General features: G+C 40.7%; 1 protein-coding gene across 2 annotated transcripts in view; it reads left to right on the forward strand.

The window, feature by feature from the left end:
- KIF13B (kinesin family member 13B) overlaps positions 1–26,085 on the forward strand; it is a 225,706-nt gene that overhangs the window by 30,934 nt on the left and 168,687 nt on the right. The window lies entirely within an intron of this gene.

Below are 26,085 nucleotides of genomic sequence, written 5' to 3' on the forward strand. Positions count from 1 at the left end.
TGGGTGTGGAGGAAGGGATTATTCCACCAACTACATTTACACTGTGGATACTTGATCTTTAGGGGGTCTGACCCCTGGGACAGGTTCCTGTGCCCCCCTAAGTAAATGGAGCGGTAGTGCACACCTACTCGGCTCTATTCACGTTGTTAATATTGATGCAGGATTCAGCTGTCCAACCCCCTCCGATTGTGCATTTATAACCTTATCGATTGGCAATGTGGTTTTCCTGGGATGGATAACCCCTTTAAGGAAGAACAACTTAACTATAGGCGCTATGCAAACCATTACCCTCTCTGTCTGACACCGTGCCACTAAGTGATCCAAATGTGATGTGATCCAAAAGGAGCATCTCTGAATCCCCCTTCTCCACCATGACTAGATATAGCAGTGCTGACTCTGTTACTTGATACTCCACTTAAAATGTTTGTAGACCACACGTGCGGTCTGGTATTTGGGCACGGCCGGGGTGGAACATGGGCAGATTCTTCAAAGGTTTGCTTCCTTTTTCGCTGGCGTTTTTAGTTGTTGAGTGATTATTCACTGCCGGCAAATGCTAGATTAGGTGATAAAATCCTATCACTTCTAAGCGGGCATCCATACACATTTTTTCATTAGCAAAACCTTAGGAAGCCTCGGTCTGTCCGGAGAGAGGGCTGCAGCCAAGAAACATTAGGAAGCCTCAGTCTGCCCGGAGAGGGCTGCAGCTGAGAAACATTAGGAAGCTTCAGTCTGCCCGGAGAGGGCTACAGCTGAGAAACATTAGGAAGCCTCAGTCTGCCCACAGTGGTCTGCATCCGAGAAACATTAGGAAGCCTCAGTCTGCCCGGAGAGGGCTGCAGCCGAGAAACATTAGGAAGCCTCAGTCTGCCCAGAGTGGTCTGCATCCGAGAAACATTAGGAAACCGCAGTCTGCCCGGAGAGGGCTGCAGCCGAGAAACATTAGGAAGCCTCAGTCTGCCCGGAGAGGACTGCAGCCGAGAAACATTAGGAAGCCTCAGTCTGCCCGGAGAGGGCTGCAGCTGAGAAACATTAGGAAGCCTCAGTCTGCCCGGAGAGGGCTGCAGCTGAGAAACATTAGGAAGCCTCAGTCTGCCCGGAGAAGGCTGCAGCCGAGAAACATTAGGAAGCCTCAGTCTACCCGGAGAGGGCTGTAGCTGAGAAACATTAGGAAGCCTCAGTCTACCCGGAGAGGGCTACAGCTGAGAAACATTAGGAAGCCTCAGTCTGCCCAGAGAGGGCTGCAGCTGAGAAACATTAGGAAGCCTCAGTCTGCCCTGAGAGGGCTGCAGCTGAGAAACATTAGGAAGCCTCAGTCTGCCCAAAGAGGGCTGCAGCCGAGAAACATTAGGAAGCCTCAGTCTGCCCGGAGAGGGCTGCAGCCGAGAAACATTAGGAAGCCTCAGTCTGCCCGGAGAGGGCTGGAGCTGTCCTAGCTAAATAGCTACTATTGTTATAGTCAAAAGTAAGTGCCCCCTTTATTATTAGGAGGTAAAATGGACGTATTATCCAAAATCCGTGCCGTCTCCTTCAGTTTGCGCTGAGATGATCAGTCTGACATGGCGACGACATATATGCGCGGCTCGGTAATTTGGTGCTCGCTGTACGGAGGCATCCGCCGTACATAAGGTAATTATAATATAGGCAGATGGAGCGTGCGGCCCAATGCTCACACGCTGGCTGTCAGGCAGTAGGCTGGCAAGGAACTTGACCTAGTTTAAGGTGGCAGCTGTCCTCCTTTTGTCTGATTTATTGGGGGGTGATAGAATCTGTTGCTGCTCCTTTGTGGATTCGTTTGTCTTCCTGCGGGCATGGAGAATGCCCAGAGCCGCAGCATACTGCAGTGATACGACTGCAAAACCAGAGAGCTAAAGGCTGCTGCCCCTGGTCAAAGCGGACCCCCAATGAAGCCCCTGCTCTGCTTGCCCGAGCGGCTTTTATTTTGGGGAACCTAAATCATTATCTAATGAAAAGATCTGCAAAATTACTGTTATTGTGAACTGTTAAGACCTTTTAGAGATCATTTCACCTTCAACTTACTTAAGTTGCAGATGACACATTTCCTTTGTATTTTGTGCAAAAAATATATAGGAAAACGGGCTGATATTAAAGTTTTGGCACCCTGCATGGTTATTTCCTAGTAGCGCCCCCTTTTCAAAGTTTTACAGCCTGTAAACGCTTTTTCTATGCAAACAAGAGTCTTTTCAATTCTTATCTAAGGGATTTTAGTCCATTTTTCCTTGGAGAACTCTTCCAGTTCTGTGAGATTCCTGGGTCGTCTTCCATCCTCTAATTTGTGGTCTAGGCATAGATTTTGAATGATGCTTAGATCAGGGGACTGTGAGGGCCATTGTAAATCCTTCAGTTTGCGCCTTTTGAGGTTGTCTATTGTTGATTTAGGACAATTATCCATTTGTAGCAGCCATCCTATTCCTCCTCTTTTCACCTTCAGCTTTTTTACAGAAGGTGTTATGTTTGCATCAATAATTTGTTGAAATTTCATTGCATCCATTCTTCCCTCTACTCGTGAAATGCTCCCACTGCCATTGGCTGCAGCACAACCCCAAAGGTTGGCGAGATGTTCTTTTCCTGAAATTCCGAGCCCTTTTTTCTTCATGCATACCTCTGATTATTGTGGCCAAAGAGTTCTATTTTACCTCATCGGTCCACAGGACTTGTTTCCAAAATGCATCAGGCTTGTATAAATGTTCCTTTGCATAGTTTTGATGCTGAATTTTATGGTGAGGATGCAGGAGAGATTTTATTCTAATGACTCTTCACTGCCATATGGGTATGAATACTGTTTTTTTGCGATTGATGCTTATAAGTACATCAGCATGTAATGTACAAATGTGAACCTATACCGAGAAAGTAACTGCACTGTTTTCAAGTCCTACAAATGTTTCATGAATGTTTTTAGTCTGTGGGTCCTGGCAGATGGGAAACTCGCTGGATGGGAGGTGGTCATGCACGCTTCGTTACATTATATATTGTCCTCCAGAGCTGCACTCACTATTCTGCTGGAGCAGTCACTGTGTACATACATTACATTACTGATCCTGAGTTACATCCTGTATTATACTCCAGAGCTGCACTCACTATTCTGCTGGTGGAGTCACTGTGTACATACATTACATTATTGATCCTGAGTTACATCCTCTATTATACCCCAGAGCTGCACTCACTATTCTGCTGGTGCAGTCAGTGTACATACATTACATTACTGATCCTGAGCTACATCCTGTATTATTCTCCCGAGCTGCACTCACTATTCTGCTGGTGCAGTCACTGTGTACATACATTACATTACTGATCCTGAGTTACAAACTGTATTATACTCCAGAGCTGCACTCGCTATTCTGCTGGTGCAATCACTGTGTACATACATTACATTACTGATCCTGAGTTACATCCTGTATTATACCCCAGAGCTGCACTCACTATTCTGCTGGTGCAGTCACTGTGTACATTACATTACATTACATTACATTACTGATCCTGAGTTACATCCAGTATTATACCCCAGAGCTGCACTCACTATTCTGCTGGTGCAGTCACTGTGTACATACATTACATTACTGATCCTGAGTTACAAACTGTATTATACTCCAGAGCTGCACTCGCTATTCTGCTGGTGCAATCACTGTGTACATACATTACATTACTGATCCGGAGTTACATCCTGTATTGTACCCCAGAGCTGCACTCACCATTCTGCTGGTGCAGTCACTGTGTACATACATTACATTACTGATCCTGAGTTACATCCTGTATTATACTCCAGGGCTGCACTCACTATTCTGCTGGTGCAGTCACTGTGTACATACATTGCATTACTGATCCTGAGTTATATCATGTATTATACTCCAGAGCTGCACTCACTATTCTCACTGTGTACATACATTGCATTACTGATCCTGAGTTACATCCTGTATTATACCCCAGAGCTGCACTCACTATTCTGCTGGTGCAGTCACTGTGTACATACATTACATTACTGATCCTGAGTTACTTCCTGTATTATACTCCAGAGCTGCACTCACTATTCTCACTGTGTACATACATTGCATTACTGATCCTGAGTTACATCCTGTATTATACCCCAGAGCTGCACTCACTATTCTGCTGGTGCAGTCACTGTGTACATACACTACATTACTGATCCTGAGTTACATCCTGTATTATACCCCAGAGCTGCACTCACTATTCTGCTGGTGCAGTCACTGTGTACATACATTACATTACTGATCCTGAGTTACATCCTGTATTATACCCCAGAGCTGCACTCACTATTCTGCTGGTGCAGTCACTGTGTACATACACTACATTACTGATCCTGAGTTACATCCTGTATTATACCCCAGAGCTGCACTCACTATTCTGCTGGTGCAGTCACTGTGTACATACATTACATTACTGATCCTGAGTTACATCATGTATTATACTCCAGAGCTGCACTCACTATTCTGCTGGTGCAGTCACTGTGTACATACATTACATTACTGATCCTGAGTTACACCCTGTATTATACCCCAGAGCTGCACTCACTATTCTGCTGGTGCAGTCACTGTGTACATACACTACATTACTGATCCTGAGTTACATCCTGTATTATACCCCAGAGCTGCACTCACTATTCTGCTGGTGCAGTCACTGTGTACATACATTACATTACTGATCCTGAGTTACATCCTGTATTATACTCCAGAGCTGCTCTCACTATTCTGCTGGTGCAGTCACTGTGTACATACATTACATTACTGATCCTGAGTTATATCCTGTATTATACTCCAGAGCTGCACTCACTATTCTGCTGGTGCAATCACTGTGTACATACATTACATTACTAATCCTGAGTTACCTCCTGTATTATACTCCAGAGCTGCTCTCACTATTCTGCTGGTGCAGTCACTGGGTACATACATTACATTACTGATCCTGAGTTACATCCTGTATTATACCCCAGAGCTGCACTCACTATTCTGCTGGTGCAGTCACTGTGTACATACATTACATTACTGATCCTGAGTTACATCCTGTATTATACCCCAGAGCTGCACTCACTATTCTGCTGGTGCAGTCACTGTGTACATACATTACATTACTGATCCTGAGTTACATCCTGTATTATACCCCAGAGCTGCACTCACTATTCTGCTGGTGCAGTCACTGTGTACATACACTACATTACTGATCCTGAGTTACATCCTGTATTATACCCCAGAGCTGCACTCACTATTCTGCTGGTGCAGTCACTGTGTACATACACTACATTACTGATCCTGAGTTACATCCTGTATTATACCCCAGAGCTGCACTCACTATTCTGCTGGTGCAGTCACTGTGTACATACACTACATTACTGATCCTGAGTTACATCCTGTATTATACCCCAGAGCTGCACTCACTATTCTGCTGGTGCAGTCACTGTGTACATACACTACATTACTGATCCTGAGTTACATCCTGTATTATACCCCAGAGCTGCACTCACTATTCTGCTGGTGCAGTCACTGTGTACATACATTACATTACTGATCCTGAGTTACATCCTGTATTATACCCCAGAGCTGCACTCACTATTCTGCTGGTGCAGTCACTGTGCACATACATTACATTACTGATCCTGAGTTACATCCTGTATTATACCCCAGAGCTGCACTCACTATTCTGCTGGTGCAGTCACTGTGTACCTAGATTACCTCCAGTTTGTAGTCTGCCTTTTGGAGATCGTTGGGGGATGGAGAACCTTGTGCCTCACGTTACATCGGTGAATAATTGATACACTACATTCTACTCCAACTTGTCTGAATATCCTAAGTCTTGTAACTTTCTTGGCCCCTGTATCAGGGTTTTGGGGGCTGCACAATACTGCTACTATCCAGCAGAGCTTGCCAGCACTTGGGGTTTGCATAGTTTTGCATTAGTGCTGCATACACCAAATGATAGTCTTGCATAAAAATATACTATCTGCAGAGTCGGTGTAGTTTTTCATGCAGGGTCATTAAAGCAATGAGATCATGAGCGCACATAAAGACGATCTCCAGCAGGGAGGCAAAAAGTTTCCCTCCAGGACGGCTGCATAATAAATGATTACTGACCGCCCCGTGATCCAGTGCCGGTCGCCCTTACAACCAGTGTGTGCAGGAGAGCAGAATGCAGCCTCCACCCCACCAAACGCAAGTGCTGTCTGGCCAGGAATTGGGCTCAGGACGTTCGGAGTATTTAGGGACACGTCACCCTGATCACAAGCTTCTGGGCAGAGGAACATTGGTTTAGTTTCGCCCCCTGCTCTGCACACTGTCAGGTGATCTCTCCACAGATGACATGCCAAGCGTGACTCTCTGCATTTTTCAGCTGACTTGTGCCCTCGGTTCCTTGCCTCTTGGCGTATTCTACCTTTCCAGCTGGGATTGTCCTCCCTGGATGCTGCAGTCCTGCACAGCTGGGCCCCGATCTCCAAAGTACGTCCTATATTAACCCCTCATCACCAGGGCTGTGGAGTCAGTAAGCCAAACCTCCGACTCTGACTTCTCAATTTCCATGACTCCAGCTCCACCAAAATGTGCTCCGACTCCACGACTCCGACTCAACGACTCCTGCCAGGGCTGTGGAGTCGGTAAGCCAAACCTCCGACTCCAACTTCTCAATTTTAATGACTCTGACTCCACCAAATGGACTCCGACTCCTCAATTTCCATGACACCAACTCCAACTCCACCAAAATGGGCTCCGACTCCACGACTGACTCCACAGCCGTGATCATCACCACCAGAGCTCCTGGTTCCTTGTTGATATTGGCTGGATGTTGGGGGTTTGGTGTCCATCTGCAGAATAAATTTGGAGCCGATCAGACGCCTCCTGATAATGTTACATGATGGATAAGTGTCTGCCTGGATTTCTCAGCATTGAGGACACCATTAATCCTGACCAAATCAACAACACCTTTCGCTGAAATGCAGCCACAATCTTGTAGGAACCTCCACCATGCTTCACTGCTCCTGCAGATCCTTCATGATTGTGCCACTCTCCAGCATCCGGGGAACAATCTGTCTTCAGTGACACCCAAATATTTCAGATGTTGACTCCTCAGTACTGAGCACATGCTGACATTTTTCGGCACCCCAGTTCTTATGGTTTTGTACATAGAAACAAGGACAAGCAACCCAACTATGTTTAAGGTTTGGTTTTTACAATTCCTCCATGAAGAATACTTCTGGCCAGAAAACTTCTAACAGTAGATGGGTGTAGTTGATCCCACTGGTTGCTGCCAGTCCTTAACTGATGGCACTGCTGGACATCTTCCGATATAGAAGGGAAGTAACATTGTGTCTTTCATCTGCTGCACTAAGTTTACTTGGCCGACCACTGCGTCTATGATCCTCAACATTGCCTGGCAGGTACTTCTCCCTCATGTAATCCATCAGTGAAGAAGAACAAGGAGTCCTGGATGTGATAATCTCACATCGTCCCGTCTGTCTGGGATCACATGAAGACACCGAAGGATCCGCACAAGTCTCATACACAGAAGATCTGGGGTCAGGTCTACCAAATGTTTGGAATAACCTGCTGCCGAGATCCTTCGTATAAGTGACGAGGAGAAGTGATGAAGGCGGCGGGCAATCACCAAATATTTATGGGATTTAGATGTATTTTTTTTTCATTCATTTTGATTGTTGTTAATTGATAAAAAGAAACCATTAACACTTATGTAACACTTATGTAATAGAAGCTTCCTGCTTTACAGCATTTTTTCCTCACACCTGCCCAAAGCTTTTGTTCAGTTCTGTATTACACTTTCAGTCTGTCACAGAAAAGGAGGCTGGCTCAGCTATTGAAATGAGCTTTCTGCCAGACCCCCCCCCCCCCACAGCACTAGTGATGAAGTGACAATCGGGACTCTGGAGGGAGCAGCAATCGGGGAATCTGGGCATGGGGACTAATACAAGTACAAGTGCTTCTCCTCAAATTAGAAGATCATCAAAAAGTTAATTTATTTCAGCTCTTCAATACAAAAAGTGAAACTCCTATATTCTATAGAGTCATTACAGACAGAGGGATCTATTTCACGTGTTTATTTCTGTTAATGTTGATGATTATGGCTCACAGCCAATGAAAACCCAAAAGTCATTATCTCAGTACATTAGAATAATTAACAATAAACCTCTACAAAGGCTTCCTGAGCGTTTATAAAGGTCCCTTAGTCTTTGTCAGTAGTCCACAATCATGGGGAAGACTGTTGACCGGACAGATGTCCAGAAGGCCATGTACTGAAAATTACCGCATACTCAGAACCGGTATGATGCAAAAGTACTTGCATCATACCGGTTCTGAGTGTGCGGTAATTTTCAGTACATGACTATTTAGACCACATGGTCTGTTTTACCAGCACCTTTTTGATCTTGACCTGAGTGCACACCATTACTTCCCAGATGTCCAGAAGGCGTCACTGACACACTCCACAAGGAGGGGAAGCCACAAAAGGTCATTGCTAAAGAAGCCGGCTGTTCACAGAGAGCTGTATCCAAGAAGATTAATGGAAAGTTGAGTGGAAGGAAAAAGTGTGGTAGAAAAAGGTGCACAAGCAACCGGGATAACTGCAGCCTTGGAAGGATTGTTAAGAAAAGGCCGTTCAAGAATTTGGGTGAGATTTACAAGGAGTGGACTGCTGCTGGAGTCATTGCTTCAAGGGCCACCACACACAGACGTGTCCAGGACATGGGCTACAAGTGTCACATTCCTTGTGTCAGCCGCTCATGACCGATAGACAACGCCAGAAACATCTTACCTGGGCCAAGAAGAAAAAGAACCGGACTGTTGTCAGTGGTCCAAGGTGTTGTTTTCAGATGAAAATAAATGTTGCTTTTCATTTGGAAATCAAGGTCCCAGAGTCTGGAGGAAGAGTGGAGGCCACAATCCAAGCTGCTGGAGGTCTGGTGTGAAGTGTCCACAATCAGTGATGGTTTGGGGAGCCATGTCATCTGCTGGTGTAGGTCCACTGTGTCTTATCAAGACCAAAGTCAGCGCAGCCGTCTACCAGGAAATATTAGAGCACTTCATCAACATTAACAGAAATAAACGCATGAAATAGATCACTCTGTGTGTAATGACTCTATAGAATATAGGAGTTTCACTTTTTTATATTGAAGAGCTGAAATAAATTAACTTTTTGATGATATTCTAATTTTGTGAGCAGCACGTGTATATTATGATGTGACTTTAAAATCTAAAGCTGATTTAGCTGTTTTAACCCTGGAAATCCCTTTACGTCTTAATTTTTATGCCCATCTATCTGTTAATTAGAAATGTCTATAATCCTATTATAGTCCTGTTGAATTTTACTATGAGTGCAAAATATTTGGAATTGAGAGTCCTCAGTGGTTGATACCTTTTTAATGGCTAACTGAAAAGATGGTAACAAATTGCAAGCTTTCGAGACTACACAGGTCTCTTCATCAGGCAAAGACTAAAAGAAATTCTGAAGAATCGCATATTTATGCACAACATAGCACAGAGAAAAAAAAAAAAGGGGAAAAACCATGGATAAGACAGGTGACATGAAGCAGAATTACCATGAGTGATAAACAGTTATGTCCATAATAATAATTATATATTATTATTATTATTATTATTTATTATTATAGCGCCATTTATTCCATGGCGCTTTACATGTGAGGAGGGGTATACATAATAAAACAAGTACAATAATCTTGAAAAATACAAGTCACAACTGGTACAGGAGGAGAGAGGACCCTGCCCGCGAGGGCTCATATATAATAATTCTAAATATTTTTCTATCTACTGGCTAACACGGTACCAATATATATATCTTTCCTGTATCACTATGAGTGCAGGCATTTATATTTATTTATGTTGGGACATTTTAAGGGACTGTAATGGGATCCAAGAGTACCCAAGGCGCATAACAGGAGCCCATAGCAGTTATCTTTATTTTTTCTATTTCTGCTTTGTGACTTCCGTGTTGGCTCATAGGTTCTGTTGAAGCAGTTTATTTCCCTAATGCAAAGACATCAGATTGTGAGAACACACGTGGGGATTTTTCCCCTTGAACATAGTTTACGTAGAGGACTGCATATATTGGCCACTCCTTTGTATATCCAGGTGTGTGGCTGTGCAGCTCCTTGCCTCATCTGGCCACACCAGTTCACTTCTTCCCTTATAACATGTGTTCTGCAGGAGGCCTCTCCTAATGTGAAGTGTTTAGTTCCTGATAGCCAGGTATAAAGCAAGGCTGCCACCTCCTCTGGAGTTTACTTTTATATCCTCTCTGCACTGATGTAATGTTTACACTTAGCTTTAAGCTGAACTTTTACCCTTGTAGTTTTCTTTTGTTGCATCTTATCAAAGGACCATTTGAAATACGTAATATCAGACTCAACACATCAGTGATAAACACTAGAAATTACCAGAAATTTTCTGCATGTTGTTTTTTAAAAACTGATTTTAAAACCTTTGCAGGATTAACAGTTAAAGCAAACTGAAGAATGTGCAATATGAGTATAGATTCTACTTCTCACTATCTTTCTATGTGACATATTGCCCTCTTTGTACAAAAATATAACTACTACAATACTGCCCCTATGTACCAGAATATAACTACTATAATACTGCCCCATGTACAAGAATATAACTACTATAATACTGCCCCTATGTACAAGAATATAACTACTATAATACTGCCCCTATGTACAAGAATATAACTACTATAATTCTGCTCCTATGTACAAGACTATAACTACTATAATACTGCTCCTATGTACAAGAATATAACTACTATAATACTGCTCCTATGTACAAGAATATAACTACTATAATACTGCCCCTATGTACAAGAATATAACTACTACAATACTGCCGCTGTGTACAAGAATATAACTACTATAATTCTGCTCCTATGTACAAGACTATAACTACTATAATACTGCCCCTATGTACAAGAATATAACTACTACAATACTGCCGCTGTGTACAAGAATATAACTACTATAATACTGCTCCTATGTACAAGAATATAACTACTATAATACTGCCCCTATGTACAAGAATATAACTACTACAATACTGCCGCTGTGTACAAGAATATAACTACTATAATACTGCTCCTATGTACAAGAATATAACTACTATAATACTGCTCCTATGTACAAGAATATTACTACTATAATACTGCTCCTATGTACAAGAATATAACTACTATAATACTGCTCCTATGTACAAGAATATAACTACTATAATACTGCTCCTATGTATAAGAATATAACTACTATAATACTGCCCCCTATGTACAAGAATATAACTACTATAATACTGCTCCTATGTACAAGACTATAACTACTATAATACTGCTCCTATGTACAAGAATATAACTACTATAATACTGTCCCTATGTACAAGAATATAACTACTATAATACTGCTCCTATGTACAAGAATATAACTACTATAATACTGCTCCTATGTACAAGAATATAACTACTATAATACTGCCCCTATGTACAAGGATATAACTACTATAACACTGCCCCTATGTGCAAGAATATAACTACTATAATACTGTCCCTATGTACAAGAATATAACTACTACAATACTTCCCCCTATGTACAAGAATATAACTACTATAGTACTGCCCCTATGTACAAGAATATAACTACTACAATACTGCCTCTATGTACAAGAATATAACTACTATAGTACTGCCCCTATGTACAAGAATATAACTACTATAATACTGCCCCTATGTACAAGAATATAACTACTATAATACTGCCCCTATGTACAAGAATATAACTACTATAATACTGTTCCTATGTACAAGAATATAACTACTACAATACTGCCTCTATGTACAAGAATATAACTACTATAGTACTACCCCTATGTACAAGAATATAACTACTATAATACTGCTCCTATGTACAAGACTATAACTACTATAATACTGCTCCTATGTACAAGAATATAACTACTATAATACTGTCCCTATGTACAAGAATATAACTACTATAATACTGCCCCTATGTACAAGGATATAACTACTATAACACTGCCCCTATGTGCAAGAATATAACTACTATAATACTGCCCCTATGTACAAGAATATAACTACTACAATACTGCCCCCTATGTACAAGAATATAACTACTACAATACTGCCCTATGTGCAAGAATATAACTACTATAATACTGCCTCTATGTACAAGAATATAACTACTATAGTACTACCCCTATGTACAAGAATATAACTACTATAATACTGCCCCTATGTACAAGAATATAACTACTATAATACTGTCCCTATGTACAAGAATATATCTACTACAATACTGCTCCTATGTGCAAGAATATAACTACTATAGTACTGCCCCTATGTACAAGAATATAACTTCTATAATACTGCCCCTATGTACAAGAATATAACTACTATAATACTGCCCCTATGTACAAGAATATAACTACTATAATACTGCTCCCTCTGTACAAGAATATAGCTACTATAATACTGCTCCCTATGTACAAGTATATAACTACTATGATACTGCCCCTATGTACAAGAATATAACTACTATAATACTGCTCCTATGTAGAAGTATATAACTACTATAATACTGCTCGTATGTACAAGAATATAACTACTATAATACTGTTCCTATGTGCAAGAATATAACTACTATAATACTGTCCCTATGTACAAGAATATATCTACTACAATACTGCTCCTATGTGCAAGAATATAACTACTATAGTACTGCCCCTATGTACAAGAATATAACTTCTATAATACTGCCCCTATGTACAAGATTATAACTACTATAATACTGCCCCTATGTACAAGAATATAACTACTATAATACTGCTCCCTCTGTACAAGAATATAGCTACTATAATACTGCTCCCTATGTACAAGAATATAACTACTATAATACTGCTCCCTCTGTACAAGAATATAACTACTATGATACTGCCCCTATGTACAAGAATATAACTACTATAATACTGCTCCTATGTACAAGACTATAACTACTATAATACTGCTCCTATGTACAAGAATATAACTACTATAATACTGTCCCTATGTACAAGAATATAACTACTATAATACTGCCCCTATGTACAAGGATATAACTACTATAACACTGCCCCTATGTGCAAGAATATAACTACTATAATACTGCCCCTATGTACAAGAATATAACTACTACAATACTTCCCCCTATGTACAAGAATATAACTACTATAGTACTGCCCCTATGTACAAGAATATAACTACTACAATACTGCCTCTATGTACAAGAATATAACTACTATAGTACTACCCCTATGTACAAGAATATAACTACTATAATACTGCCCCTATGTACAAGAATATAACTACTATAATACTGCTCCTATGTACAAGACTATAACTACTATAATACTGCTCCTATGTACAAGAATATAACTACTATAATACTGTCCCTATGTACAAGAATATAACTACTATAGTACTACCCCTATGTACAAGAATATAACTAATATAATACTGCTCCTATGTACAAGACTATAACTACTATAATACTGCTCCTATGTACAAGACTATAACTACTATAATACTGCTCCTATGTACAAGAATATAACTACTATAATACTGTCCCTATGTACAAGAATATAACTACTATAGTACTACCCCTATGTACAAGAATATAACTACTATAATACTGCTCCTATGTACAAGACTATAACTACTATAATACTGCTCCTATGTGCAAGAATATAACTACTATAATACTGCTCGTATGTACAAGAATATAACTACTATAATACTGCCCCTATGTACAAGAATATAACTACTATAATACTGCTCCTATGTACAAGAATATAACTACTATAATACTGCTCCTATGTACAAGAATATAACTACTATAATACTGCTCCTATGTACAAGAATATAACTACTATAATACTGCCCCTATGTACAAGGATATAACTACTATAACACTGCCCCTATGTGCAAGAATATAACTACTATAATACTGTCCCTATGTACAAGAATATAACTACTATAATACTGCTCCTATGTACAAGAATATAACTACTATAATACTGCTCCTGTGTACAAGAATATAACTACTATAATACTGCCCCTGTGTACAAGAATATAACTACTATAATACTGCTCCTATGTACAAGACTATAACTACTATAATACTGCTCCTATGTACAAGAATATAACTACTATAATACTGTCCCTATGTACAAGAATATAACTACTATAATACTGCCCCTATGTACAAGAATATAACTACTACAATACTGCCTCTATGTACAAGAATATAACTACTATAGTACTACCCCTATGTACAAGAATATAACTACTATAATACTGCCCCTATGTACAAGAATATAACTACTATAATACTGTTCCTATGTGCAAGAATATAACTACTATAATACTGCCTCTATGTACAAGAACATAACTACTATAGTACTACCCCTATGTACAAGAATATAACTACTATAATACTGCTCCTATGTACAAGACTATAACTACTATAATACTGCTCCTATGTACAAGACTATAACTACTATAATACTGCTCCTATGTACAAGACTATAACTACTATAATACTGCTCCTATGTACAAGAATATAACTACTATAATACTGTCCCTATGTACAAGAATATAACTACTATAATACTGCTCCTATGTACAAGAATATAACTACTACAATACTGCCTCTATGTACAAGAATATAACTACTATAGTACTACCCCTATGTACAAGAATATAACTACTATAGTACTGCTCCTATGTACAAGACTATAACTACTATAATACTGTCCCTATGTACAAGAATATAACTACTATAATACTGCTCCTATGTACAAGAATATAACTACTATAATACTGCCCCTATGTACAAGGATATAACTACTATAATACTGCTCCTATGTACAAGAATATAACTACTATAATACTGCTCCTATGTACAAGAATATAACTACTATAATACTGTCCCTATGTACAAGAATATAACTACTATAATACTGCTCCTATGTACAAGAATATAACTACTATAATACTGCCCCTATGTACAAGGATATAACTACTATAATACTGCCCCTATGTACAAGAATATAACTACTATAATACTGCTCCTATGTACAAGAATATAACTACTATAATACTGCTCCTATGTACAAGAATATAACTACTATAATACTGTCCCTATGTACAAGAATATAACTACTATAATACTGCTCCTATGTACAAGAATATAACTACTATAATACTGCCCCTATGTACAAGGATATAACTACTATAACACTGCCCCAATGTGCAAGAATATAACTACTATAATACTGCCCCTATGTACAAGAATATAACTACTACAATACTGCCCCCTATGTACAAGAATATAACTACTACAATACTGCCCTATGTGCAAGAATATAACTACTATAATACTGCCTCTATGTACAAGAATATAACTACTATAGTACTACCCCTATGTACAAGAATATAACTACTATAATACTGCCCCTATGTACAAGAATATAACTACTATAGTACTGCCCCTATGTACAAGAATATAACTACTATAATACTGCCCCTATGTACAAGAATATAGTTACTATAATACTGCTCCCTATGTACAAGTATATAACTACTATGATACTGCCCCTATGTACAAGAATATAACTACTATAATACTGCTCCCTCTGTACAAGAATATAGTTACTATAATACTGCTCCCTATGTACAAGTATATAACTACTATGATACTGCCCCTATGTACAAGAATATAACTACTATAATACTGCCCCTATGTACAAGAATATAACTACTATAATACTGCTCCTATGTAGAAGTATATAACTACTATAATACTGCTCCTATGTACAAGAATATAACTACTATAATACTGCTCCCTCTGTACAAGAATATAGTTACTATAATACTGCTCCCTATGTACAAGTATATAACTACTATGATACTGCCCCTATGTACAAGAATATAACTACTATAATACTGCCCCTATGTACAAGAATATAACTACTATAATACTGCTCCTATGTAGAAGTATATAACTACTATAATACTGCTCCTATGTACAAGAATATAACTACTATAATACTGCTCGTATGTACAAGAATATAACTACTATAATACTGCCCCTATGTACAAGAATATAACTACTATAATACTGTCGCCTATGTACAAGAGTATAACTACTATAATACTGCCCCTATGTACAAGAATATAACTACTATAATACTGCCCCTATGTTCAAGAATATAACTACTATAATACTGTCGCCTATGTACAAGAGTATAACTACTATAATACTGCCCCTATGTACAAGAATATAACTACTATAATACTGCTCCTATGTACAAGAATATAACTACTATAATACTGCCCCTATGTACAAGAATATAACTACTATAATACTGCTCCTATGTACAAGAATATAACTACTATAATACTGCTCCTATGTACAAGAGTATAACTACTATAATACTGCCCCTATGTACAAGAATATAACTACTATAATACTGCTCCTATGTACAAGAATATAACTACTATAATACTGCCCCTATGTACAAGAATATAACTACTACTATGCTGCCTCCCTTGTACAAGGTTATGACTACTGGAATACTGACATTGTAAATATTTTTGGTTTTGTATCCTCTGTAACAATTAATATGAGTGACAGATTGTTTTTGCTCGCGTCGTGTTTTGCTTGGCTTCGCGTATTTTCCTTATAATCGGAGTTTGTGTTGGGCAGGATTTCACAGCTTCTGGAAAATACTTGTAAATGTCAGTGGTGACTAATACCTTCATATAATGTGTTTTTTTCCCCCCTGTCCTGGTCCTTTACCCTGTGTGGGTGTTCCCGGAGTTTTAGTTGAATGATTTGTAAAATATTAATAATGTTACCGTGGTCGTTTTTAAAGATTGCCACTAATAGTAAGTGGGCACAGACCTAAAAATTCAAAATATAAATGAAACATTTTAGTATCTTCTCTCCCACAAAGAGAATTGTCAGAAGTTTCGGTTGGTGGTGATCTGAGTGCTGAATCCCCCAATAAATGAATGTGCAGAGCCCTGGCCTCCTCCGTGACAGTACAGGAGCTCATGCACTTTCCAGGAGCCTACGCTTTCGAGGAGAGACCATTCATCTACGTCAGGGATATTCAACTCCAATACACAGAGGGGCAAAATTAAAAGCTTGGACAAAGTCGCGGGCCGACCTTGATATTAAAATAATGTCTGCAATTCAGGAAGTTTTTCCTTATTCTCAAATGTAATGATGAACTTTTTCATATGGAAACAAACTTAAATGGGTTGTCCTACTAACAAAGTGCATTTTAATTAATAGATCTTAAAATAAAATATTGGAATAATGTTATGTAAGGGCAGTAAAAGGCATATGCCCCAATGGCTGATTTTTTAAATATGCAATAACAAAGGACAAATAACCTTGAATAATACAGATGATGGAGTATACTTCAAACAAATTTGCCCCCAAAGACACAGTATGATACCCCTATAGTGAATTCCTCCACACGCACAGTGTCATTCTCCAACTGCAATCCCCACATAGCTCTCCATACAGAATAACGGCCACAAAAAATGCTCCATACAGTATGAGCCCCACATAATGCTCCGTACAGTATGAGCCCCATGTAATGCTTCATACAGTATAATGGGCCCACATAGTGCTCCATACAGTATAATGAGCCCCATGTAATGCTTCATACAGTATAATGAGCCCCACATAGTGGTCCATACAGTATAATGGGCTCACATAGTGCTCTATACAGTATAATGAGCCCCACATAGTGCTCCATACAGAATAATGAGCCCCACATAGTGCTTCATACAGTATGAGCCCCACATAGTGGTCCATACAGTATAATGAGCCCCATGTAATGCTTCATACAGTATAAGGGGCCCACATAGTGCTCCATACATTGAGCCCCACATAGTGGTCCATACAGAATAATGAGCCCCACATAGTGCTTCATACAGTATGAGCCCCACATAGTGCTCCATACAGAATAATGAGCCCCACATAGTGCTTCATACAGTATGAGCCCCACATAGTGCTCCATACAGAATAATGAGCCCCACGTAGTGCTTCATACAGTATGAGCCCCACATAGTGGTCCATACAGTATAATGAGCCCCATGTAATGCTTCATACAGTATAAGGGGCCCACATAGTGCTCCATACATTATGAGCCCCACATAGTGGTCTATACAGTATAATGGGCTCACACAGTGCTCCATACAGTATAATGAGCCCCACATAGTGCTCCATACAGAATAATGAGCCCCACATAGTGCTCCATACAGAATAATGAGCCCCACATAGTGCTCCATACAGAATAATGAGCCCCACATAGTGCTCCGTACAGAATGAGCCCCACATAGTGCTCCATACAGAATAATGAGCCCCACATAGTGCTCCATACAGAATAATGAGCCCCACATAGTGCTCCATACAGAATAATGAGCCCCACATAGTGCTCCATACAGAATAATGAGCCCCACATAGTGCTCCATACAGTATAATGAGCCCCACATAGTGCTCCATACAGTATGAGCCCCACATAGTGCTCCATACAGTATAATGGGCACCAAATAATGCTCCATACAGTATAAAGGCTCCACATAGTATAATGGGCCCACACAGTGCAATATAATGACCCCACATAATGTTCCATATAGTATAATAAATCCCACATTAAAAAATACTCACCTCTGCCCATTATCCCCCAGCTCCGACCTCTTTATAGTTCCTTCCTCTGCACATCCCAGTACAGTGGGCGCGTTGTAATGCCATCATTGCACCCGTTGCTTTGAAACATCAAATGCAGAGGGGGGTGATGGGAGCGTCAGATGACCCTACTAACTCCATCATTGCTTTAAGCTGTATTGGTATCTAGGATGCCACTATACAGTACCGACCAAAAGTTTAGACACACCTTCTCATTTAAAGATTTTTCTGTATTTTCATAACTATGAAAATTGTAAATTCACACTGAAGGCATCGAAACTATGAATTAACACATGTGGAATTATATACCGTATATACTCGAGTATAAGCCGACCCGAGTATAAGCCGACCCCCCTAATTTTGCCAGAAAAAACTGGGAAAACTTATTGACTCGAGTATAAGCCTAGGGTGGAAAAGGCAGCAGCTACCGGTGAATTTCAAAAATAAAAATAGATGCTCCATTCCGTTCATTATTGCCCCATAAGATGCTCCATATAAAGCTGTGCCACATATAATGCTGCATACCGTTCATTATTGCCCGATAGATGCTCCATACCATTCATTATTGCCCTATAGATGCTCTGTATAAAGCTGTGCCACATATAATGCTCCATATTGTTCATTATTGCCCCATAGATGCTCCATATAAAGCTGTGCCACATATAATGCTCCATATTGTTCATTATTGCCCCATAGATGCTCCATATAAAGCTGTGCCATATATAATGCTCCATACTGTTCATTATTGCCCCATAGATGTGCCATATAAAGCTGTGCCATATAGTGCTCTGCACCGTTCATTATTGCCCCATAGCTGTGCCATATAGTGCTCTGCACCGTTCATTCCTGCCCCATAGCTGCCATATAGTGCTCTGCGCCGTTCATTCCTGCCCCATAGCTGTGCCATATAGTGCTCTGCACTGTTCATTATTGCCCCATAGCTGTGCCATATAGTGCTCTGCGCCGTTCATTCCTGCCCCATAGCTGCCATATAGTGCTCTGCGCCGTTCATTCCTGCCCCATAGCTTTGCCATATAGTGCTCTGCACTGTTCATTATTGCCCCATAGCTGTGCCATATAGTGCTCTGCACCGTTCATTCCTGCCCCATAGCTGCCATATAGTGCTCTGCATCGTTCATTATTGCCCCATAGCTGCCATATAGTGCTCTGCGCCGTTCATTCCTGCCCCATAGCTGTGCCATATAGTGCTCTGCGCTGTTCAGTATTGCCCCATAGCTGCCATATAGTGCTCTGCATGTTCATTATTGCCCCATAGCTGTGCCATTTAGTGCTCTGCACGTTCATTATTGCCCCATAGCTGCCATATAGTGCCCTGCACCATTCATTCCTGCCCCATAGCTGCCATATAGTGCTCTGCACCGTTCATTATTGCCCCATAGCTGCCATATAGTGCTCTGCGCCATTCATTCCTGCCCCATAGCTGTGCCATATAGTGCTTTGCGCCGTTCAGTATTGCCCCATAGCTGCCATATAGTGCTCTGCGCCGTTCATTCCTGCCCCATAGATGTACCATAGAAAGCTGTGCCGCTGCTGCTGCAATAAAAAAAAAAAATGCCATACTCACCTCGCTGCTTGCAGCTCCCAGCGTCCGGTCACGGCGTCTCTCCGCACTGACTGATCAGGCAGAGGGCGCCGCGCACACTATATGCGTCATCGCGCCCTCTGACCTGAACAGTCAGTGCAAGAGGACGCGAAGACAGAGCGGCGCCCGGCGTGTGGAACGCGGCCAGGTGAATATTACATACTTACCTGCTCCCGGCGTCCCGCTCCCTCTGCCTGTCACACGGTCTTCGGTGCCACAGCCTCTTCCTCTATCAGCGGTCACCGGCACCGCTCATTAGATAAATGAATATGCGGCTCCACCCCTATGGAAGGTGGAGCCGCATATTCATTTCTCTAATGAGCAGTGCCGGTGACCGCTGACAGAGGAAGATCTGCAGCACCGAAGACCGTGTGACAGGCAGAGGGAGCGTCAGGATCGCCGGGACTAGGTGAGTATGCCTCAGCGCCCTCTCCCCCTCACCCGCCGACCCTGCCGCCCACCGTGACTCGAGTATAAGCCGAGAGGGGCACTTTCAGCCCAAAATTTTGGGCTGAAAATCTCGGCTTATACTCGAGTATATACGGTACTTATAATTTCAGTTGTTTCACACTTTTTTGTTGTCTGATATTCTAGGTCCTTCAAAGTAGCCACCTTTTGCTGTGATGACTGCTTTGCACACTCTTGGCATTCTCTTGATGAGCTTCAAGAGGTAGTCACCGGGAATGGTTTTCACTTCACAGGTGTGCCCTGTCAGGTTTAATAAGTGGGATTTCTTGCCTTATAAATGGGGTTGGGACCATCAGTTCTGTTGAGCAGAAGTCTGGTGGATACACAGCTGATAGTCCTCCTGAATAGACTGCCAGGGTATGTGTCCACGTTCAGGATTGCATCAGGATTTGGTCAGGATTTTATGCAGGTAAAATCCTGACCAAATCTGCACCAAAGGTCACTGGCAGGTCACCTGCGTTGTCCTTGCGTTGTTTCTGCAATGTAAGGACATGCTGCGTTCTTAAAAGACGCGCCGCATGTGCGATTTCGTGGGTATGCCGCATGCGTCTTTTAATGCATAATCGAGACAGGATTTCATGAAATCCCCTCCACTATGCTGTAACATCTGGACGCTGCGTTTTTGACACTGTGGCTCAACGCAGTGTCAAAAACGCAGCGTTTCCTGAACGTGGAAACATACCCTTAGAATTTGTATTATGGCAAGAAAAAAACATCTAAGTAAAGAAAAACGAGTGGCCATCATTACTTTAAGAAATGAAGGTCAGTCAGTTTGAAAAATTGGGCAAACTTTGAAAGTGTCCCCAGTGCAGTGGCAAAAACCATCAAGCGCTACAAAGAAACTGGCTCACATGAGGACCGCCCCAGGAAAGGAAGACCAAGAGTCACCTCTGCTTCTGAGGATAAGTTTATCCGAGTCACCAGCCTCAGAAATCGCAGGTTAACAGCAGCTCAGATTAGAGACCAGGTCAATGCCACACAGAGTTCTAGCAGCAGACACATCTCTACAACAACTGTTAAGAGGAGACTTTGTGCAGCAGGCCTTCATGGTAAAATAGCTGCTAGGAAACCACTGCTAAGGACAGGCAACAAGCAGAAGAGACTTGTTTGTGCTAAAGAACACAAGGAATGGACATTAGACCAGTGGAAATCTGTGCTTTGGTCTGATCAGTCCAAATTTGAGATCTTTGGTTCCAACCACCGTGTCTTTGTGCGACGCAGAAAAGGTGAACGGATGGACTCTACATGCCTGGTTCCCACCGTGAAGCATGGAGGAGGAGGTGTGATGGTGTGGGGGGGCTTTGATGGTGACACTGTTGGGGATTTATTCACAAGTGAAGGCATACTGAACCAGCATGGCTACCACAGCATCTTGCAACGGCATGCTATACCATCCGGTTTGCGTTTAGTTGGACCATCATTTATTTCTCAACAGGACAATGACCCCCAAACACACCTCCAGGCTGTGTAAGGGCTATTTGACCAAGAAGGAGAGTGATGGGGTGCTACGCCAGATGACCTGGCCTCCACAGTCACCAGACCTGAACCCAATCGAGATGGTTTGGGGTGAGCTGGACCTCAGAGTGAAGGCAAAAGGGCCAACAAGTTTTAAGCATCTCTGGGAAGTCCTTCAAGATTGTTGGAAGACCATTCCCGGTGACTACCTCTTGAAGCTCATCAAGAGAATGCCAAGAGTGTGCAAAGCAGTCATCAAAGCAAAAGGTGGCTACTTTGAAGAACCTGGAATATAAGACATAATTTCAGTTATTTCACACTTTTTTAAGTATATAATTCCACATGTGTTAATTCATAGTTTTGATGCCTTCAGTGTGAATGTACAAGGTGTGTCCAAACTTTTGGTCTGTACTGTAGTTGAAAGTGCGATGCCGATGTCGCAGGCCAAATACACCCACCTACTGACCAGATTTGACCCTCGGCCCTGAGGGTGGCCTCTGGTTTTTGAGGCCTCTTCCACGTCGTGTAGAGGTTGCATCCGTAGGAGAATCTTCTGACTTCATATCACTGGAACGTTACTGCGTTGAGATTCTTTGCTGGTTCTTGGATAGTCTCCCTTCATCCTCATCTTGTGATACTTTTGGCTGAGAGGAGCTGGGATCTCCTAGATGAGGAAGTGAAATCATTAATCCATTCATCAACTGGTGGCCTCCCGATGAATGCCTACACAAAGACGACCTCTAGACTTCCTTACAAGGGGTCATATGAGGACATGTGAACGAGAGTTACAGATGTTTTAATAATGAGTTTAGGTCCAAAATATTAGTAATTTGCATGTCCAGAAATTAGGATTCTGCACAGAGGAAGGTGTTTGGATATCTACAATTCATGTGCCACCTGTTACCCTGTGTACTATGGACTGGAGATGGACAAAGACAGTTGAGGAAGAGCTAGACAACTTTAAATGCAAGGCAGGACAAATGTTTTGCAAGCAATGTTCCTTTCCAAATCACTTATTTGGAGGAAGATATCTGTGCATTTTAATGGAGCCATGTGTAGTTATTAGAGAAGTTTTTTCCTGGATTAGAAAGCCTACCTGGCCATGTTTTTAAAGAGCAATGGTGAAACGAGTTGTACCGTTGACTCAAAAGAAGGAAGCCTCCTTAGATATCTCAAGCATAGATTTTAGCTCTTCATACATCTGTTCCATGTAGAAGTCAGTCACCTCATGCACTTTTTTCATACTCTGTATGTAGGGTGTAAATTAGGTGCTGTAGGCACCTTTTGAAGTGGTGGTTGTGTGTGAACAGACATCCTCAGGATTGTGGGGAATATTGTAGCTTCAAGATCCATTAGGAAGTACTAGGGGGCCATGTTGAACACTCTTCAACGTCTCTGGAATGTAGCGAATGGAGCTTGGCCATACAGAGGGTTTAGCAAACAGGGTAAATCGCGTACATCAGGACTGGTCTCTGGTACTCATATTTGGGAGAGTTTTGGTTAAAATTGGCCAAATCGGAAAAAACCTTGAAAGGTTTGATTGCATTTCCACCTTCTTTAATTTGTCCTGGAAAATGACATATTGGGGAACCATTAATCGGCAAGTGTTCCCTGTCTTATGGTCCAGCCACTATTTTATGGCTAGCAGATGTTAAGACATAAACAGGATTTTTTCGCCCCATGTGACCCCCACGATGGTCACCGTGACTCTGTCTTTGACCACAGCAGTCACCAGATCGAAGGGACTCAATGCTCAAAGATCGTCTTGGCCGTCAACCTGCTGGTGAAATTGACCTCATAAACCAAGTTAATGAAGAAATCTCTACTCAGGGTGGCTTTTATGGATGCGGTGACTTTTTATGGTGTCCTCGGTCTCCATGGAGCACAGACGTCCTCGTAATTCCTCTTTTGTTCTGTGAACTGTTTTATCATTCATTGTAGTGAGGGTTGTAAATTGGAATGGATTTGGTTTTCATGCTGTCTCTCGTCTCAAGGTTCCTTTGTCTTGTTGTCTTCATATCACTGGTGAAGAACCTTGAACATTCGAAATTTGGAGGTGGAATTGGAGGAGCGACTGTTGAACATTTGTATGTCCTTGCTTGGTTCTTCTACCACGTCAATCTTGTGGACATCACTGTTTTTGGAAAATTCCCATAATTTAGACCTGGGGGCGCTACGAAAGCTGCAGTTTTTTAAGTAAATCTTAATAATTTCCTTCTAGAGAGCAGGGGGTCCTTATGGGACCAGCTCAGCAGAGTTTAGAGGGGCTTGATCTCAGCTTTGAAGGATTGTGAAGACTGCATCATTGTAATGGCCGATGTCAGGAGCCAGGTTATCACGAAGTTTGTCTATTTGCGAGCTGCTGTCTTTAGCTTTCCATGGGTCTGACTTCTCTTACATCAGATAAACATTGTCATTTTCTTAAGTATTGCTATTGATTTTTGAGGCCCCATCAATTAACTTGTATCTCTGCATTATTTTCATTAAATATTAACTTTTTCTTTCTTTCTCTTTAAATGCCATGTAATTGTATTAATGTGCTCCACTAAGACCACATCAACTCCAACCAGGGATAAATTGGCTCCATTAATGCAGAGTGGTTCCCTTGTGATTGGTTGTCATTCATTTCTGAAGGACACAAAAATTATTTCTACTAATTCCAATCAATGGTGAATGGCTGCTCAACTGTACACTAATATAACTACTATAATACCGCTCCTATATACAAGAATATAACTACTATAATACTGCTCCTATGTACAAGAATATAACTACTATAATACTGCCCCTATGTACAAGAATATAACTACTATAATGCTGCTCCTATGTGCAAGAATATAACTACTATAATACTGCCCTTATGTACAAGAATATAACTACTATAATACCGCTCCTATATACAAGAATATAACTACTATAATACTGCCCCTATGTACAAGAATATAACTACTATAATACTGCCCCTATGTACAAGAATATAACTACTATAATACTGCCCTTATGTACAGGAATATAACTACTATAATACTGCCCCATTTGTACAAGAATATAACTACTATAATACTGCTCCCTATGTACAAGAATATAACTACTATAATACTGCTCCTATGTACAAGAATATAACTACTATAATACTGCCCCTATGTACAAGAATATAACTGCTATAATACTGCCCCCTATGTACAAGAATATAACTATTATAATACTGCCCCTATGTACAAGAATATAACTACTATAATACTGCTCCTATGTACAAGAATATAACTACCATAATACTGCCCCTATGTACAAGAATATAACTACTATAATACTGCTCCTATGTACAAGAATATAACTACTATAATACTGCTCCTATGTACAAGAATATAACTACTATAATACTGCTCCTATGTACGAGAATATAACTACTATACTGCTCCAATGTACAAGAATATAACTACTATAATACTGCTCCCTATGTACAAGAATATAACTACTATAATACTGCTCCTATGTACAAGAATATAACTACTATAATACTGCCCCTATGTACAAGAATATAACTGCTATAATACTGCCCCCTATGTACAAGAATATAACTATTATAATACTGCCCCTATGTACAAGAATATAACTACTATAATACTGCTCCTATGTACAAGAATATAACTACCATAATACTGCCCCTATGTACAAGAATATAACTACTATAATACTGCCCCCTATGTACAAGAATATAACTACTATAATACTGCTCCTATATACAAGAATATAACTACTATAATACTGCCCC

This window comes from Ranitomeya imitator, chromosome 5 (genome assembly GCF_032444005.1).
Source record: "Ranitomeya imitator isolate aRanImi1 chromosome 5, aRanImi1.pri, whole genome shotgun sequence".
Taxonomy (NCBI): Eukaryota; Metazoa; Chordata; class Amphibia; order Anura; family Dendrobatidae; genus Ranitomeya; species Ranitomeya imitator.